Here is a 21,078-nt window from a genome sequence, read left to right as displayed (position 1 = left end):
CGATGTGTCAACTGTGATAAAATAATTCCAAATACTTTTATTTTGACTTTTAGAGAGAATTAATAGTGAAAAATGTCTAGCGATAGACTGAGAGATACTGCACACATTTAGTTATTTTTTTTATACTGCCATGAGTAACAATTGCATGCAGGTCATACATCGTACCTGGGCTGGACTCTCAGTGCCCCCCATTCATCGCTCACACAGATTGTCCCCTGGTAGGTAAAGGCCTGCCACGTTAATGGAAAGGGGGCGATGCTGGGAGCATAGAGCCCGGAGAAGCCGGAAATGATCCCTCAGGCCATTGCTGCCACAGGATGAAATAGCGAGACTATTACCGGGAGTTGTAAAGCTCCACACGCTCCACGCACTATCATAATAGAATATTGATTCTATCAGATGCCAGGCCGCGGCCTGTCCCCACCACGAAGAAACGAGCACTAAAGGTCATTGTGTGAAAAAAGAGAGTGGGGGAGAGGGAAAAAGAAGAGCAGGGGCCATAGAAAAGACGTGTGTATCGCAAACAACAGTTGAAACTGTGTGGATAGAATTGACCCATTGTTTTTTGTTTGGTTTTTTTTCCTGCTTTGCATCTGTCACACATACACAGCCATAAGTAACAGGAAGCAATTCAACTATTAATTGTTGATTGAGGCAGTTGGGAAACGCGCCAAAGGAAAAGAATGACAAAAAGGCAATGAACATGAGAACAGCAGCTCAAGTGGGAGCCTTTATACTTGATTGGAGCAATTTAATGTTTCCTTACCAAAAAAAAAAAAAAGAAAAAAATCCTCGGAGGACAGTTAACAAAATGACTTTTTAATCATCCAAGAAGCTGTGGTGCCTTCTTTCTCCTGATGTTCCCTTATTGAAGACTTATGGCTATTAGTGGAGCTTTCACTGGAGGAAGCTGTTCATTTGCAACAGTTGAGCTCAGCTTCCTTAAAGGGCTGGTTTAACTATATATATATATATATATATATATATATATATATATATATATATATATATATAAAACCCTAACCCTATATATAGCCATGGTCTGTACGTTTCGCACGTACACCTTCAGTGATTTGACTCAAATACCCCTCAGAAGCACACATACGCGATACTGGGCTACACAGGCTATTTTCTGGAGCATTTAAAACATCAATAAACCCTCATCAGCAATTAAAACTTCATGATACGTGAAGTATACAAAAAAAGCAATCATAGTTTGAAATTATTTGTCCAAGAAGTTTTATGAAGTCCACCAAGAGAAGGCAAACTTTAACAAGATTGTACGTTAAATTACAAATCACAATTTAATATAAGGACATGACTTTATTTCTTTACCACTAATGGAATATGAACAAAATAAAATTACAAAAAAAAGGGAAAAAAACAAATGCTTGACTCACCAAAAAGTCTGTCGCTCACTTAATTCAAAACAAAATACATTAATCTTTCTTTCCTCAGAAAGACTTCAATGACTTCCTTGTAGTGTTTGTCTGCACATTCCATTTCCAATAATAAACCCTTTTCTATTGACATGGAGGCTAATGCTGAAAGTCGCGTCTGTCCAGTCTACAATTTTGCTCTTTTTGTGGATTAAAAAAAAAAAAAAAAAGATTAGATTTTTCTGCTAATGTCCATGAGTCTGGCTTTGCTTTACACTACGCCTTTAATGCAGCCAAACAACACAGTGTAGGTTGATTGAGCAATACTGCACAGAAGCCCACAACAGTGGATTACAGATTTCATACAGCAGGCTACCCAGGTTAGCTGAATTGTAATCGGCTAAAAACTCAAACGTAAAACTACAACACTGGAAGGAGCGTAACCAAATGGATATGACATAAAAAGAACAGAACATGGAGAATTATTTAATATATAAAATATACATGTTTAGGGAATACATTTAAAATTGATTTAACTTTTATTATAGTTATTATAATTGTTGAAGTTTATTGTTATTTTGATAATGATGTCAGGTTATGTCGGACCAGCAAAGACCTCGCTGGCCCTGATGGCCCACCACTGAAATATATATATTGTGTGTGTGTGTGTGTGTGTGTGTGTGTGTGTGTGTGTGTGTGTGTGTGTGTGTGTGTGTGAAACGAACATTATGATCATCAATGGTTTAATAGAAAATTAATAACTCCCAAACAAAACTCAAGTCAACAAATATCTTTTGTCTGTACAGTACTTTGAATGTAGCATCACTGTAAAATGATCTATAAAAGTATAAATAAATCTATTATGACATAAAATAATGATTCATTACGGTTTGTGTATTATTTGTAATTTGTTTGTATCACTTAGGGGACAGTAATAGAAATGATGGTATAATCTGAATTCAAATTAAGAGTTGTATTGTGCACTATATATATTTGAACAGTAATATTGCAAAACAACAAATGAAAAATTGGAGCTTCTGAGCATGCCAGGGAGGCATAATGCTAACTATTGCCACACAATCCATTAGGGAATTGACTAATCTTTGCTTTGACATTCTGGCTTTCCCAAACTTCATGATGAATTTTGTTTTTGTGGAGCCTTTCAGAAAATATATTCATGAAATTTCAATGTCAGATGAAAGAAGTCATCTTTTAAGCAGACCTTGACTGTGACACACTACCCCTCATTTCTATTCCAGTCATGGCTTTATTTAGTAAAATAAGCACCTATTTGTCTTGTGGTATTTCTATTTTTCTTTTGTCACTACCTTTTGTTGCCCCCCCCCCCCCCCCCCCCCGCTCCCCGCTAGCATCGGTAATTCAACAACAGTGACTGTCGAGGGCCACGGTAAATGAAAGTATGAAAGTGCTATTGTAATCAATTTGACAAGTCTTGTATATGCTTTCATACTCGAAGTAATGTGATATTGATTAAGCACTCCGATATAGTACTCCTCTCTTACACTACACTTAGCTTTTCCTAAATTCTGGCATGAGGTTTTACTGCCTTGATTGTTCTCTCAAGCCTGACATTCACGCAGTCTCACAGCTGTATTTCCATCAACTATACATACAATTTCACCAAACCAATCTTTAAATGAAAGAAACCAAATTCCTTTCAAGATAATGTGCTCAACTAAGCTTTATTTCTTGTGCATCTAAAACACAACACCAGCTTTAACAGTCTGTTACATCCAATAACAATAAAAAAATATTTAATATAATAATAAATAAAACAATAAATCAATTACATGAACAAAGGGTTTTTTATAGTCAAATTTGCGTCATCAAATACTTTTTTTGTGCTCTAAAACACCAGATATCGTTAAAAAAAAAAGAAAAGTTGTTTTTTTTTTTATAGCCTAAAAATGGCCAGTATCCTACAACAAACGTTAAAAGAAGCACAGACGTGTAGAATACCAACACGGTTGTATATTTTTGCGACACACATGCTCTTAGTGGCAGATTATCATGCTATACAAGCATCATCGATAAAGCCAAATGCAATTAATACTAGAAAGACCAGAGAGGTGCCATTTGCCACCTCTACCTAGAAAGACAACCAGAGTGCCAAATGGCACAAAGGATTATAGCTCGCATCCTGAATCACCTGTGAATGGCTAACTTTGTTATGTAAATTGACAGAAGAGAAGTTGCACACCAACTTTATCTTGCTGGGGGGAGCATCACGCATGCAAATGCAGTCGTTATCTGGTCCTGTGTGGGGTTTCTGAAATGGGTTTTTGAGTGGGGGGTGAAGAACTTGCACAGACCCCTCTTTTGAAAACTTCATTCAAGATGAGAATTATTTAGTTCATTGTACACAAAACATACAAATGCCGCCAAACACACAAGAAGTAAAATACAGCATGAGTAGAAAAACACAAAACAAAAACAGTCCAAAAATGTGCATGGGTGTGTCAGAAGCCAATGAGGCTTTTTCATATCCACACTCCCAGGCAAATGTGGTTTCAATCACCATGTGTCAACATAAACATCCATAAATAGCACAGATGCAGATTCAACACAAAATAATCTCTTAGTGACTTTTGTTTTAGGTCATGTTTTCATCTGGATTAGGTTGCCTTTGTATGGTGCTATAATGATTCACATTATCATTCCATAAATTTGTACAGATGCAGATTTCCCTTGCTTGAGACTAACTGTGGCACAGTAAAAGGCATAAAAACAAGATTGTTGGGGTCGTTCATGTAGCAAGCTGACGACTTGTTCGTATTTACAACCAGGTGTAAACACATGCAAATTGACGTATCTATTGAAAAGGCCTGTTGATAGCAGATTGCATTACTATTGGGAATTCTCAAGAATTCTGTGGTGTACAAACCCCTAAAGAACAAAAATGCAGAGAAGACTCAATGCTCAACAGGCATTGGAAATGATCTTGAGTGAAGTAAATCACAATGACTCCGATGGAGAAGACATAAACCTTCCACTTTCTTCAGGTAAGATTCTGTTTCATATTTATTTTCCAACAAGGTGAAAAATGCCAAAAAGGAAAGGTGGAGCGTTTTTCAGTTTTTTTTTTGTTTTTTTTTTTGTTTTACTTTTTTATTTGTCCACTTAGCGCCATGTAAAGAGTTTTGGGCCTTCTTGCAGCCTCCATTTTGTCTCTGGGGGTGAACTCTTGTGTCGAGTCATCAGGGTACTATCACTAAATGTTTACTGTTGGTCAGCAAACCTGGAAAACCCAAAGATCATTTGAATAATGTCCCAAACCTGCTTCAAAGATATCCTGCAACACCCATGATTTGATGACATGTCCACACACAGTGAACGAGCAAAAACTGATATGTTTGCTGCCAATTCTTATGTGTGGGGGTCATTTGTCACCAACTGCATCACATCGCACTACCCTGGTCGACTGGATTGTGAATGACTGTTGACATGTATTTACTCACAAAAACTGACTGCACCCTGATGGATTTTTTTTCCATTTTTATCAATAAATTTCACCATCAGAGGAAAAACGTGTGTTGCTCTTTCAGCACGATAAAATTGTGATGCAACATTAGCCTTTCTTATCTTGAATGAAGGTTTCATGAGATGGGTCTGTGCAAGCTCTTCCACCCCACATAATGACCACATTTGCATGTCTGATGCTCTACTTTTAATTTAATGCTTTCATTCATGCATTCAAGCAAGATGTTTCATGAAGGTGGTTGATGTTTTGTTTAGTTGAGAGCATGCTAATCTCTCTGCAGAGGGAGAAGCAGGATTAATCAGATTACTAGTGTAACGTAATGTTTTGATAGCTCCTCAATATCATGATTCATGCAACATTTTAATTACACACCATGCACATACATCATTGACAAATCAATCTGCGACATGGTAGATCTCTCGTCACAAATTTCCACTTTTATTCTTATTTAGATGAGAATAATTTAAATGAAATATGAGGTATGAAAAAGGAACCAGGAAGATCAAAAGATGATTGCGATTGTCACTGTGCTGGTCGTGTTGAGGCACCGTGTCAATTCCATGTTTCACACCTTACAATTAGATGCCTTTGCTTAGGTTTTGAGCTGCATGCTTGCAATGATGCTAATCCAATATAGATAATTTCAATTTACTTCAATAGGAAAGTCACCCCTGCCAATATGAACGCTTCATTGGCATGTTTTTTAGGCATTGTTGGTCTATTCTTAGCCAATCAATCAAGCCAATCATCAAGCAATGACTAGTAAGAAGCACAAGCTAGAACTTGTGACCAGTCTCTTTCTGGTGCACTTTTTACTGGCTGTGCTAAATTGTTGCCAATATTGTTGCCAATATATGAATGGAAGAAAGAAAGTGGCATATGAAGGACTCAAACTATTAGTGTGTGAGTAATAAAGTACATTTGGTGACATCTTTAAACATGAGATAAAGTCACTACAGAGATTAAATAAAGTTGCAGATATGTGCAATTTATAAGTGTACTGTATGTGTGTATGTGTGTGTGTAGGTGGGTGTGTGTGTGTGTGTGTGTGTGCACGTTTGCACTAAATATGAAAACATCTCCACATACAAATATAATCAATAGGAAAATGCTAAACTTTGAGTTTCTCAGAGGCTTCCCTTGCTCCCACCCCAAAATATTTAAAGGGGCCAGAAAGTGTTAATTTGTGATTTTTAATATACATGCGAGGACCACGGTTGGCTTATTAAGGTAAGAAATATTCATATTGATTGGCGACTTAACTGGGTTGGGATCGGCTCCTAAATGATGATGCAGTCAGGGACAAGCAGGGTTGAGACACAAATGGGGAAAAAGACAAAATGAAGTTCACAAAATGTGTCATATTTTTCCCAAGGCTGGGTAAGCCAACTGAGTGCTCTGCTGTTACCTTGCCATACTTTCATCAGTGCTGCCACTTTGTGAGTGATGACTCTCCTACAGGAACCAACAGCTGTATGTGCAAATCATGCATATAAATCAATTGCGGGGGCTCTATGTACTTTAAATGTGCCCATTAATTAAGCAATGTCAGACCCAATGAACTGTGAAGTTCATTACAACTTTAGCATTGAAACTCAGGATAATTTGAAGAGTCTATACAACGACATGCCTGATAATGATAGCATGTCAGGCAAATGACAGTGAAAATGTCACTAATGTTGTGCATTGTATGCTGTCAGAAAATTACAGAACACTACAGAGTGGATTAAAAAGAAAGGTGAAAGAACAGAAGAAATCTGACAAGTCATAGTATGACTAGTCGTACTATGATCCCAGATTCGGGGCTGCTAATCTTTATCCAAGATGCTTCACACTAAATTCCACAAAACACATGTAGACTGGGAGGTTGTAACGCTGGTCCACTGTCTCGAGGCCGAGATGAAAATGACAATGCTTCTCCTGATTCTGAGATTCAAGCACCCATAATTAGACCTTACCAGGGAGGTTGGGGAGTAGGACACCATGCCTTCAGGTATTTTATCTGGTTGTATAAAGGTTATAAGAAATGTTTTATTATTTTTTATTTTTAAGTTACCATATCATGAGTTTGAAATCAAATCATGTTTCTCGATATACTCAACCTATCACGGTCTGCGAGTGACCCAGGGAATACACACAGACAGGTAAGAGTTGTAACAGTGCGTTTATTTATATACAACATACTCTGCCTCCTTGCACTTGAGGTCGTGAGGGCCAGAGGCAAGCAGACACAAATGAGCTGGGACTGATGGTCTGTTAGGGAAGAGTGGCAAAAGTGTGGACAGGCAAGTGGGACAAGTCTTTTTGCCGGAGCAGCTATCAATAGAGTGATCGGGCTCAAGCTGGATCAAACCATGAGCAGAACTGAATGGTTGACAGGTAAGCAAGAGGCAAGGGACAGGCAGTGTCGAGGAACGGGCAGGCAAGAATTGTCTCTGGCAATTCTGACAATCTGGCAGGATTTTATGCAGTCCAGGAAGTTGGAATGTGGTTAAGAAAATGAGCTGGCTGGACGATCAGGCTGTAACACTACTAAATATTTGGAAACACAAACAAATTCAAATACAGTGGACCCCCGTGTTACAACGTCCCTGATTTACGTTATTTTTATGTTGTGACGTGGAATACTGAGTTTTTTCGTCCTGTCTTTATGGTATTTTTCTGGTTTTGCGACAAAAACAACTGCCATGACCCTAGGGGCTTGGCTGTATTTGTGTTGTTTTTCCTCCATCTCCAGGCGTTTTTAGGTAATTGCACTTATTTACTATTGCCATTTAACTGCTTCCATGCAATGCATTACTACAATGTTGGTCTGCTATTGGTCGCGGTCTCCTCACAGAGATGGCGGTCTGCTATTGGCCGGCCTCACTTGTTTCAAAAATGGTGGAACGGTAAAGCTTTGTTCGATTTTTGGTGGTTACAAAACCATATTTGTAGTGCATTTTACTGTTTAATTCAAAGTTGAGAGGGTTAGCCATGGGTCCCAAGATTGCTAGTGATTTAAAGAGAGAAGTAAGAAGATGATTTATATGGAAACGATGCTGGAGATAACAGGAACGGAACAGATTAACGCCGTAATATGGGGGCCCACTGTAGCCTCAAACACATATAGAGATCAAGACATTCAAGATATTATCTTGATAGTGCAGTTATGAAACGAATGTTCAACCACATCATAAAGCATCATAAAGCTGATTGAGAAAATACCAAGATGTGTGAAGTTGTCTGAAGTTATCTGAACATAATACGATGGTTAAAAAAATGTAAGGCATATTTTAACATTACAACATTTACCATTATAACTTTTATCAAACTATCACATCAATTTCCCTTCATCAATTCAGTGATTTAAGCATTAATCTATAATTCTGCAAATTTTGAAATAATAAGAAAAAACTAAAAGGAAAAAATAAAAGGGTGTTTCCAATTTTTTAACAAGGTTATATCATTGGCTAGCATTCAGTTGTAGCTGTACCGCAACTACTGTACCTCTGTGCCACACTATGTTACAAAATGCTCTGAGATGACAGGAGAGGGTGGGAGGTGAAGGGGGTCGGTGAGGGTACAGAGAAAGGAAGCTGGGCCCAGCTGCCTGGCATTAAGCAATGACCTCTGCATGATGAAAGATGGCGTCTACATTTCCCACTCATACAAGGTTCCACACTGTGACTAAATTTGCATATTCATACATTATTTTTCTTCTTTTTTACTCCACCTCCCCTCCCTTTTCTCACCCACTGCAAATGATTATTTCTGTGAGCAGGACATCTGCCCGCCCGACTCTATTCAAATAAATAAATAAGTATGCAGACAGGCACATGATCCATCCAGATGCCACTAAAATATGGCACAACATTGACATGCTTTTACAGCTCCTCTTTTCTTACTTGCTTACTTTCGCATGTGTTTTCCACAGCGTAAGCAACAGGATATAATGTTCAGGGTCAGCAAAGAGGAATACAGATTATATGAAAACACCTGACAGAGTTCTGGAATTTATATCTGATGAGCATATTTAAGTGTTTGTCAAAAAAAAAAAAGACATAACAATATGTCAGGTTGAATACAGTTTGGGTGCTGCGGGCATTTATTTTATATACAGTAAATGAATGAATGATTGTATTTCAAACATTTTCCGAACTGAAGTGTATATATATATATATATATATATATATATATATATATATATATATATATATATATATATATATATATATATATATATATATATATATATTCACTAATTTTAATTTATTTAATTATACTATTATACTAAATAGTATACTAAATAAATTATACTAAATTATACTAATTTTAATATTCACTAATTAACATAGGTTTGGATTGCCCGTCATACAAGCAGTTCGAGTTCGAGTATAGCCGCTGAACGGATTAAGTTCGTAACACGGGGGCCCACTGTACATTTATATATAGGTGTGCCTTATAGTGTGGAAGATACTGTAAATATATATATATATATATATATATATATATATATATATATATATATATATATATATATATATATATTTACGGATTAAGTTCGTAACACGGGGGCCCACTGTACATTTATATATAGGTGTGCCTTATAGTGTGGAAGATACTGTAAATATATATATATATATATATATATATATATATTTACAGTATCTTCCACACTATAAGGCACACCTATATATAAATGTACAGTGGGCCCCCGTGTTACGAACTTAATCCGTTCAGCGGCTATACTCGAACTCGAACTGCTTGTATGACGGGCAATCCAAACCTATGTTAATTAGTGAATGTGTGCAACGCGTGCAAAAACCTTAGGTAAAAACATCACGACTTTATACACATATTAAAAATTAGTAACATAATCTACTGTACAGTTAAATTAAATAACATAAATATACAAAGGAAAAATGACATTTACCTTTGGGGCGACGTGACTTGAGCTGGGTGGAGGCGGAGGGCAGAGACCAACCCGCAGAATTTATTCATTTATTTTCCTAAACGAGAACATATCACCGGCGATTTCCTTCTCTTTAATCCATAATAGAAGAAGCCTCTCTATTTTGTTCTTGACCGAGGTCCGTCCCCCGGCAAGGAAAGTCTTGCCCTTAGAAGATTGCCGAGCAGTTACGGCCATACTCACGAGCAAGGTTAACGATGCGTGCAAAAACCTTAGGTAAAAACATCACGACTTTATACACATATTAAAAATTAGTAACATAATCTACTGTACAGTTAAATTAAATAACATAAATATACAAAGGAAAAATGACATTTACCTTTGGGGCGACGTGACTTGAGCTGGGTGGAGGCGGAGGGCAGAGACCAACCCGCAGAATTTATTCATTTATTTTCCTAAACGAGAACATATCACCGGCGATTTCCTTCTCTTTAATCCATAATAGAAGAAGCCTCTCTATTTTGTTCTTGACCGAGGTCCGTCCCCCGGCAAGGAAAGTCTTGCCCTTAGAAGATTGCCGAGCAGTTACGGCCATACTCACGAGCAAGGTTAACGATGCGTGCGCCTCCTTCGTATTTTTTTTTATTATCTCCTGCTTCATTTCTATTGTCATCATCCTCTTACTTCTTCCTTTACCGCCACTTGCAATTTTAGAAGCCATGTCTAACAGATAAAGTTTGCAAAGTTTTCACAACATTCCTTTTTTCCGTTTTTCACTCATTTTCTCTCCTTCCTTCCATCCCGACCAGCTGTGCCGTCAAGCTAGATAAAGGCGTTCGGCCAATAGCATATCAGCATTTCTGTGATTGACGTGACGCCGGCCAATAGCATTTCCGCATCTCCGTGAGTGAGACCAGGACTGTGACCTTAATCGACCAATAGCATATCGGCATCTCTATGACTGACTCCGCTACTGACACCGTGACTGAGACAGTGACTGTGACATTGTAAAAGCAATAGCGTTCAGCGTTGCCGTGACAAGCGTGATCATTTGATTTCGTTGATGCAGTAAAGCAAAAATAATTGTATAAACAGACTGACTGGCATGATTGTTCGTAAGATGAAAGGTTTGTGCGTAAGAGGGGGACAAAAAACGCCGCGTTCCACGCTCGTAAGTCGAAAAGTTCGTAAGAGAGGGCGTTCATAAACCGGGGGCCCACTGTATACGGTATTTTCCACACTATTAGGGGCACCTAAAAGCCTTATATTTTTATTTTAACAGTGACACAGACCAATAGCAGACCAGAATCTGAGGGAGTGTTGACGCAGACAAACGTCTGAGTGATGCGTTGCAGCGGCAGGCAGTTTGACCGGACCAGAAAATAAGAGCAATAACCTAAAAATGCCTGAAGATTGAGACAAAACAACACAAATAGTCAACCCCTGGGGTCATGACAGTTGTTTTTTGTCATAAGGCTGGATACATATCGTAAAGAGGGGACGACAAAACGTTGCAGATCACGTCGTAATTTGAAAATATCTGTAGACACACACAACAGCCTAAGCAGCCCTTTCAATTATTTGGGTAGGTTTAATTCAGTTGAATCTGGCTTCACCCAGTCTCAACAAGAAGCATAATGATCTCAGCAGCAATTCTCAATTAAAACTGTGTTGTGTGAATACCTCAAGCTGAGGGCTATACAAAGTGTTTTATTTTTTCATCCCTTCATCTCCTCCTGCCTCCAAATGTCACTCGGGCTACATCCCCAGGTTGACTCGTCTCTAGGCAGAAGCAGAGCAGATGCAGAAACACATTCATGCACACAAACACGTTTTAATTTCAAGTTAAAGTTAAAGTTCCCTCATGAAATCCCTAAAAAAAGTTTATTTTTTTTTCTTTTAACAAAAATCAGCAAATGTGTGGTGCTGAGACCTAGCGGCATGTCTTTCTGCCCTAGTAATGCTTTTCTCTCAGGGACCAATTTGAAATTTAGATTGTGTGGAAATGGTGTTTGCCCTCAGCAATCAAATATTTGAAAGAGTACAATACCTTGAGCTGCCCTGTGGCTGCACCCATCAGTATCTCTCTGAAAATATTTTGTGGTCAGATGAAAGATGTGAGTAAACAGTGACCGACGTCATTCATCAAAATGATCAATAATAAGAAACAAATAGCAAAACTGATCAGAAGAAAAGTTTTTGTCATTTAATGGAAATGCAAAATACAAAAACAAAATATTAAATATACTGATGCACTGATTTCAAACTTGCACATGGTTTAAGGATAAACTCATTTACAATAACTGGATATATTTTCATTCACCACTGGTTACGGACATACAGTACATCCATCCATCCATCTTCTACCGCTGTCTTCCGGGGTTGGGTCGCGGGGGCAGCAGCTTGAGCAAGGAAGCCCAGACTTCCCTCTCCCCCACCAATTCATCCAGCTCCTCCAGAAGGATCGCCTAGCGCTCCCAGGCCAGCCGAGAGACATAATCCCTTCAGCATGTCCTTGGTCGTCCTCGGGGCCTCCTCCTGCGGGACATGCCCAAAACACCTGACCGGGGAGGTGTTCTGGGGGTATCCTAACCAGATGCCTGAACCACCTCAACTGGTTCCTCTCAACGCAGATGAGCAGCGGTTCGACATTGACTCCCTACCAGATGAACAAGCTTCTCACCCTATCTCTAAGGGAGAGCCTGGCCACCCTGTGGAGAAAACTAATTTCAACTGTTTATACCTGGGATCTCGTTCTTTCGGTCGCAACCCACAGCTCGTGACCATAGGTGATGGAAGGAACGTAGGTCGAGCGGTAAATACAGAGCATCGCCCTTCGGCTCAACTCTCTCGTCACCATGACAGATTGGTACAGAGTCAGCATTGCAGCAGACGGTGCACTAATCCTCCTGTTGATTTCTCGTTCCATCCTGCTCTTACTCGTGAACAAGACCCCAAGATACTTGAACTCCTCCACTTGGGGCAGGACCTCATCCCGACCCGGATTGGGCATTCCACCCTTTTCCGACTGAGGACCATGGTCTTAGATTTGGAGATGTGGATCTTCATCCCAGCTGCTTCACACTCAGCTGCGAACCGCTCCAGTGAGAGTTGGAGGTCATGGCCTGAAGAAGCCAACAGCACCACATCATCCCCAAAAAGCAAAGTTGCAATGCTGAGCCTCCCAAACCAGAGCCCCTCAAAGCTGGTCATAAAGATAATGAACAGAATCGGTGACAGAGGGCAACCTTGGCGGAGTCCAACCCTCACTGGAAACAAATTTGACTTACTGTCGGAAATGTGGACCAAGCTCTGACATCGGTGGTACAGGGACCAAACAGCCCAAGTCAGGGCGTCCGGTACCCCATACTCCCAGAGCACCCGCCACAGAAATCCCCAAGGGACATGGTCGAACGCTGGTCCACTGTTCCACGGTCGGGAGGTAAACCACACTGCTCCTCTTGTATCCGAGACTTGACATCCTAACGGACCGTTCTCTCCAGCACCCCTGAATAGACCTTACCAGGGTGGCTGAGGAGTGCGATTCTTCTGTAGTTTGAACACACCCTCCGGTCCCCCTTCTGAAAAATTGGGACCACCACCCCAGTCTGACGAACCAGGGGCACTGTCCCTGATGTCCACGCGATGTTGCAGACGTGTGTCAACCAAGACAGCCCTACAACATCCAGAGCCTTCTGGAGCTCTGGGCGGATCTCATCCACCCCTGGGGCCTTGCCACTAAGGAGTTATTTGACCACCTCAGTAACTTCAGCCCTAAGGATGGGATAGCGAACCTCGGAGCCCGAAGAATCTGCTTCCTCAGATGAAGATTTGTCGTTGGGATTGAGTAGGTCTTCAAAGTATTCTGCCCACTCGTTCACAACATCCCGAGTTGAAGTCAGCAGTGCCCCATCTCCACTGTACATATTGTCAATGGTGAACTGCTTCTTCCTTCTGAGACGCCAGATGGTGGATCAGAATTTCTTCTAAGCTGTCCGGAAGTCGCTTTGCATGGCCTCACCGAATTCCTCCCACACTCGAGTTTTTGCCGCACTCCGCTTGGCCAGCCAGTACCTATCAGCGACCTTTGGAGTCCCACAGTCTATGAAAGCCTGATAGGTCTCCTTCAGCTTGACGGCATCCCTTACCGCTGGTGTCCACCAGCGGTTTTGGGGATTGCCGCTATGACAGGCACTGACCACCTTAAAGTCACAATTCCAATCAGCTGCCTTGGCAATGGAGGTGCGGACATGGTCCACTTGGACTTAACGTCCCCCGCCTTCTTCGGGACGTGGGAGAAATTTTGCCGGAGGTGGGAGTTGAAACTCGTTCTGACAGGGGACTCTGCCAGACGTTCCCAGCAGACCCTCACGATACATTTGGTTCTGCCAGGTCTGGCCAGCATCCTCCCGACCATGGGAGCCAACACACCACCAGGTGGTGATCAGTCCACAGCTCCGCGCCCGAGTGTCCAAAACATGTGGCATGCACCTATGTTTGAATATGGTGTTCGTTATTGACAATCGATGATGAGTACAGATGTCCAATAACAAAGCACCACTCGGGTTCAGATCGGGGGGGCCGTTTCTCCCAATCACGCCCCTCTAGGTCGCACTGCCATTGCCCACGAGAGCATTGAAGTCCCCCAGCAGAAGAAGGGAGTTCCCAGATGGAGCACTCTCCAGCACACCCTCCAAGGACTCCAAAAAGGGTGGGTACTCTGAACTGCTGTTTGGTGCATAAGCACAGACAACAGTTAGGACCCGTCCCCACACCCGAAGATAGAGGGAGGCTACCCTCTCATCCACTGGGGTAAACCCCAATGTACAGGCGCTCCGCTTGGGGGCAACAAGAATGCCCACACCTGCTCTTCACCTCTCACCGCGGGCAACTCCAGAGTGGAAGAGAGTCCAACCCCTCCCGAGAGGACTGGTACCAGAGCCCAAGCTGTGTGTGGAGGCGAGGCCAATTATATCTAGTCGGAACTTCTCAGCCTTGCACACCAGCTCAGGCTCCTTCCCCGCCAGAGAGGAGGCATTACATATCCCAAGAGCTAGCTTCTGTAGCTGGGGATTGGTGCGCCAAGGTCCTCGCCTTTGGCTGCTGCCCAGCTCACTTTTCACCTGACCCCTTTGACCCCTCCCACAGGTGGTGCGCCCATAGGAGGGGAGACCCACGTCATCTCCTATTGCAAAGGCAGGCAACTCCAGTTCATGAAGTCAATTCATCACACCTGATTCAAATGACAGCTCATGGACAAGTTCTGTTGAAGCTTAATATTGATCATGATCAATTGAAGTTCGCTGTGCTGAAAGAGAATTTGAAAACAGTGACAGAATTTTAAAACAGATTGCATAAGTCTCTTAATGACGGTGAACGGTGAACAATTTGAGATATATCAGTTGAATAATATGAATTCCACCATTACTTCCACATAACACATGATTTATTCATGATTTAATCAAGATTTAATCATTAAAAATTGCAATTACCGTTATTCTCCGTGTACAAGTCGAAATCGCATATATTAAAACACTTGGTACGTGTTATTAAAACAATGAAATTGTGGACGTTTTTCTTCATCGTATATGGAATTACACACTGTTGCGGTTATGGTGGGGAGGAAATGAGACAAGTGCAAGGCAATGTGCGAGTGTGTGGACGCAAATGCTGAAACTGATGTTGCAATGATCAAATAATTAAGTTTCAATGCTTATTTTTTTGACATAGTTACATGTAAATTCATTTTAAAACCCTCAAAGTCATCACTACCTGATACATTGATACCTCCTATAAATAGCATAGATGCAGATTCAATAAAATATAATATCTTAGTGACTTTTGTTTTAGGTCAGGGGTGGCTAACTCATATTTATCGGGGGCCGGATTGTAGTTATAATTTTTGTCAGAGGGCCGGTATGATTGTGAAATCAAATCAATTTTAGGTGTGTTTGTCACACGTCTAATTAGTTTTGAAGTAAGAGCCAGGTAAAAACTGTTCAAAAGAGATATTGGGAACAAAAAATGCTTGTTATTTGTACCCCCAAATTTTTAAATGTTGAGGACAACTTGCAAATTTAGTATTTTAACCAGAAATTTGAAGTTTGCTCAGGATTTCGCGGGCCACATAAATTGATGTGGCGGGCCGGATCTGGCCCCCGGGCCTTGAGTTTGACACCTATGTTTTAGGTCATGTTTGTATCTAGATAAAGTTGCCTTTGTATGATGTATGTATTGATTGACATTATCATTCCATAATTTTGTACAAATGCAGATTTCCCTTGCTTGAGGCTAACAATGGCACAGTAAGAGCCATAAAAAACATTAAAAAAAATTGTAGCATGTAGCAAGCAGACGACTTGTTCAAATTTGCAACCAGGTGTAAACATGCAAATTGACCTAGCTATCGAAATGGCCTGTTGGATGCAAATTGCATGACTATTGGGAATCATGAACAATTCTGTGGTGTGCAAACCCCTTAGGAACAAGAATGCAGAGAAGACTCAATGCTCAACAGGCATTGGAAATGATCTTGAGTGAAGTAAATTACAATGACTCAGATGGAGAAGACATAAACCTTCCACTTTCTTCAGGTAAGACTCTGTTTCATATTATACCCTTTTTACATATTTCTTTTCCAACAAGGTGAAAAATGCAAAAAAGGAAAAGTGGAGCGTTTTCAGTTGTTGTTGTTGTTGTTTTGTTGTTGTTTTGTTTTGTTTTATTTTGTTTTATTTTGTTTTGTTGTTGTTGTTGTTTTGTTGTTGTTTTGTTTTGTTTTGTTTTGCTTTTATTTTTCCAGTGAGCACCAGAGTTCTGGGCCTTCTTAAAGCCTCCACTTTGTTTCTGGGGGTTGACTCTTGCGGTGATCATTGGGATGTGCAAACCCCTCCACCACGATAAAGTGAGGGCCTACAGAGGGGTGACCCTGGTGTTTATAGTAATAATGGACAATAATTAGAAAAACTGTCAATGTATTATGCCCGATTTTAATTTAGTTTAGCACGACAGATGAGCTCTCTATATATTTTAAAAGGGTTGGCCCTCAATCGGATCGCACCCTGAACTCCATCATTCTGGTTCTCTGTGGTTGGAACACATGCTAATAAGCGCACAACCTTAAATTAAACAATAAGTGTAAGGAGGCGGTCATTATGGCCTGATTTGTGAGCCACTTCATTATGCTTGGCACTAACTAGCAGACACATATTCAATATACATCAAGGTGGCTGGGATATTGTACCATCTGATGGGAGGCTAGTGTTGATATTTTATCATTATATTTGATTAGCTAATTTTGAACCAATTTTATCACCTCTACTTTTTAATTGTGTTTAATTTTATTATTATTATTATGTTATCTATAAATATAATTGTCTTATTCATCATTTTGCATCATTTTATTCTACATTAATACATGACAAAATCAAACAAACAAACAAACAAAAAAACATCCAAACAGTCAGAGCCTTCACCAGTAAAATTGAACCCATCCATCCATTTTCTGTAGCCGCATATCCTCATTTGGGTAGCAGGCCTGCTGATGCCTATCCCGGCTGTCTATGGGCAGTATGTGGGGGATACCCTGAAATTGTTGCCAGCCAATTACAGGGGCACATAGAGACAGACAACCATTCACGCACCAAATCCCACCTAAGGACAATGCAGCGTATCCAATTTACCTGACATGCGTGTTTTTGGCATGCGGGAGGATGCCAGAGTGCACGGAGAGAACTCTCGCGGGCTAGGGGTGAACATACAAACTCCATACAGGCAAATTGGAGCGAGGTGGATCTGAACTACGGTCCATGAACTGTGAGGCGGACGTGCTCTAAACATTCTTCCACTGAGCCGCTCACTAAGTAAATTAATTGACTTACTTTAATATTCGGACTATAAGTCACACCAAGCAAAATTTGAGCAGAAAAAAAATTAATGTTACGGATAAGATGTACTAAACTATAAACCGCAAGTCATAACATCAGATAGTTACACAGAAAGATGGTATATGGTAGTTTTATACCTTTTTTCATTTTTTTTAAAAAACTTTTTTATAATTTTCCGCTTATAGCTAAAGTGTAAAAATATAAATAAACACATTGTACACAATTAATATATATATATATATATATATATATATATATATATATATATATATATATATATATATATATATATATATATATATATATATATACTGTATTTATTGACATTTTCCTCGTGATTTTATTCCTGCGGCTTATTGTCTAGTGAGGCTTATCTGCATTTTTTTCTTTTTTTTTTTTTGGACAATCACCAGACAATCCATCGATCAAACAAATGTGTGTACCTGTTTAAGGTGTCAATTTATGGAACAAACATGAAATAGAACGTAAAAGAAGTGAATCAATGGCTCAACTCGAAAAGAGTTCTAAAAATAGATCATTAAAAATATTTTTAAAATATGTCTAAATTAAAAAAGATTGTGTATAAAAATGGTGATGTGTAAATTTGATAAAATATATATATATGATTGTATTTAAATATTTATGATTGTATGTTTGAATTGTATGTATGTCAAAATAATCTAGCAATTAAACATTGGGAGACAGAAGAAGATGCTGTCGAAGAATTGATTTTGAGTTTGAACTGCTATTTAACGCTGCAGTATTCTGTTGGGATTATGTTGAAAATAATCCCTCCATTTTTGCATAAATATGTTGGTGCTAAATATGCAGGCATATTGAGTATAATAAAGAGAGGATGTTGCTGTTGGCAGGATTTTTTTTTAAATAACTATAAAAAAATTTTTAAAAAACTTCCATATACATCTTTTTAGATAAATATCTGATGTTATGACCTGTGGTTCATATATAGTCCAGTGTGGCTTATCCATGCTAAAATACGTTTTTTTTTTTGCTCAATTTTTGCTGCTACGGTTTATATACCAGTGTGGCTTACAGTCCAGAAAATATCGTTTTGTGTGTGTGTGTGTGTGTGTGTGTGTGTATATATATATATATATATATATATATATATATATATATATATATATATATATATATATATATATATATATATATATATATATATATACCGTACTTTCTATGAGCCGCACCTGTGTTTAAGCCGCAGCAGCAAAAAATGACCAAAAAAGCATCTTTTGCCACAGAAAAGCGGCACTGGACTATAAGCCGCAGGTCATGACATCAGATATTTATGCAAAAAGCTGGTATTAGAAAGTTTTAATTTTTTCTTTTTGTTATATTTATTTTTTTAAATGGTCTACCAACTTCAACATCCTCTCTTTAACAGCATTCTGTCTCCCATTGTTTAATTAAAACATTAATGTAATAAAAATTGCACACACTGCACATAAATAATAGCCTATATACAATCATAATATTATAAATACAATCATTTATACTGTATACTTTATATAAAACACAAATTTTATATATCAAATACATACAAGATCTTTATGCCGTCCTCAATCCGAAGCGTCGGATTTTTCGCCAGCTAGACGGCGGAATAACAACGTTTCAAACAACCAGATTGTCTTTCCTTTTTCTCTGCTTTATTTGAACAATGCCATTGACATAAGTCGCTGTAAATCTAGAAAAATAAAACCGCTAATCAGCTAATGATACATAACACCTCTCGAGCTAACAAACAAGTTGCACAACAAAAAGATACTCTTATTTCCAATGTCTCTAACGATAAACAAAACAGATGAACAGTGTCATAATTTTGACAACTTGTGTACTTACGGACAATTCTCGTCCGAGGCAAAACAAAATAATCAGTCCTCCAACATTAACCTGTAGTTTTTACGCGCAGCCACATTGGAGAACTGACGTCTACCGAGAAAAACAATATTACAAAGCAACCAGAAGAGGGTGCTCTAAGTCTATGTACAAATCTTAACAAAGGTAGTACAGTGGGCCCCCGTGTTACGAACTTAATCCGTTAAGCGGCTACGCTCGTAACTTGAACTGCTCGTATGACGGGCAATCCAAACCTATGTTAATTCGTGAATGCGTGCAACGCGCGCAAAAACCTTAGGTAAAAACATCACGACTTTATACACATATTAAAAATGAGTAACAATCTACTGTACAGTTAAATAAAATAACATATACAAAGCAAAAATTACATTTACCTTTGGGGCGACGTGACTTGAGCTGGGTGGAGGCGGAGGGGAGCAGAGACCAAAGCAGAATTTATTTATTTATTTTCTTAAACGGGAACTTTTCTCAAACTAGAACTCATCACCGGCGATTTCCTTCTCTTTAATCCATTATAGAAGAAGCCTCTCAATTTTGTTGTCGATCGAGGTCCGTCCCCCGGCAAGGAAAGTCTTGCCCTTAGAAGATTGCCGAGCGGTTACGTCCATACTCACGAGCAAGGTTAACCATGTGTGCGCCTCCTTCGTATTTTTTTTATTTTTTATTATCGCCTGCTTTGTTTCTATTGTCATCCTCCTCTTACTTCTTCCTTTACGGCCACTAGCAATTTTAGAAGCCATGTCTAACAGATAAAGTTTGCAAAGTCTTAACAACATTCCTTCCTTCCGTTTTTGACTGATTTTCTCTCCTTCCTTCCGTCCCGACCAGCTGTGCCATCAAGCTAGATGAAGGCGTTCGACCAATAGCGTATCGGCATTTCCGTGACTGACACCGTGACTGAAACAGTGACTGTGACATTGTAAGAGCAATAGCATATCAGCGTTACCGTGTCGTGCGTGAGCAGATGATTTTGTAGATGTGGCAAAGCGAGATCAACTGTACGTACACATTGACTGACAAAGTGTGGTGAAAACCATAATCTACTTTGCTGTTATTTAAATTAAAATGGATAAACAAAGGATAAATGACATTTTCCTCTGGGGCGACGTGACTTGAGCCGAGTGGAGACGAAGGTGAGCAGAGACCAACTCACAGAATTTATTGATTTATTTTCTTAAACAAGAACTTTTCTCAAACTAAAACATATCAACGGCGATTTCCTTCTCTTTAATCCATAATAGAAGAAGCCTTTCCATTTTGTTGTCAAGCGAGGTCTGTCCCCCAGCAAGGAAAGTCTTGCCCTTAGAAGATTGCCGAGCGGTTACGTCCATACTCACGAGCAAGGTTAACTATGCGTGTGCCTCCTTCGTATTTTTTTATTATCTCCTGCTTGGTTTCTATTGTCATCATCCTTACTTCTTCCTTTACCGCCACTTGCAATTTTAGAAGCCATGTCTAACAGATAAAGTTTGCAAAGTCTTCACAACATTCCTTCCTTCCTTCCGTTTTTCACTCATTTTCTCTCCTTCCTTCCGT

The sequence above is a fragment of the Hippichthys cyanospilos genome, chromosome 19 (assembly GCF_059441005.1).
Source record: "Hippichthys cyanospilos isolate Australia breed blue-spotted pipefish chromosome 19, RoL_Hcya_1.0, whole genome shotgun sequence".
Taxonomy (NCBI): domain Eukaryota; kingdom Metazoa; phylum Chordata; class Actinopteri; order Syngnathiformes; family Syngnathidae; genus Hippichthys; species Hippichthys cyanospilos.
Note: the sequence above shows the minus strand (reverse complement) of the source record.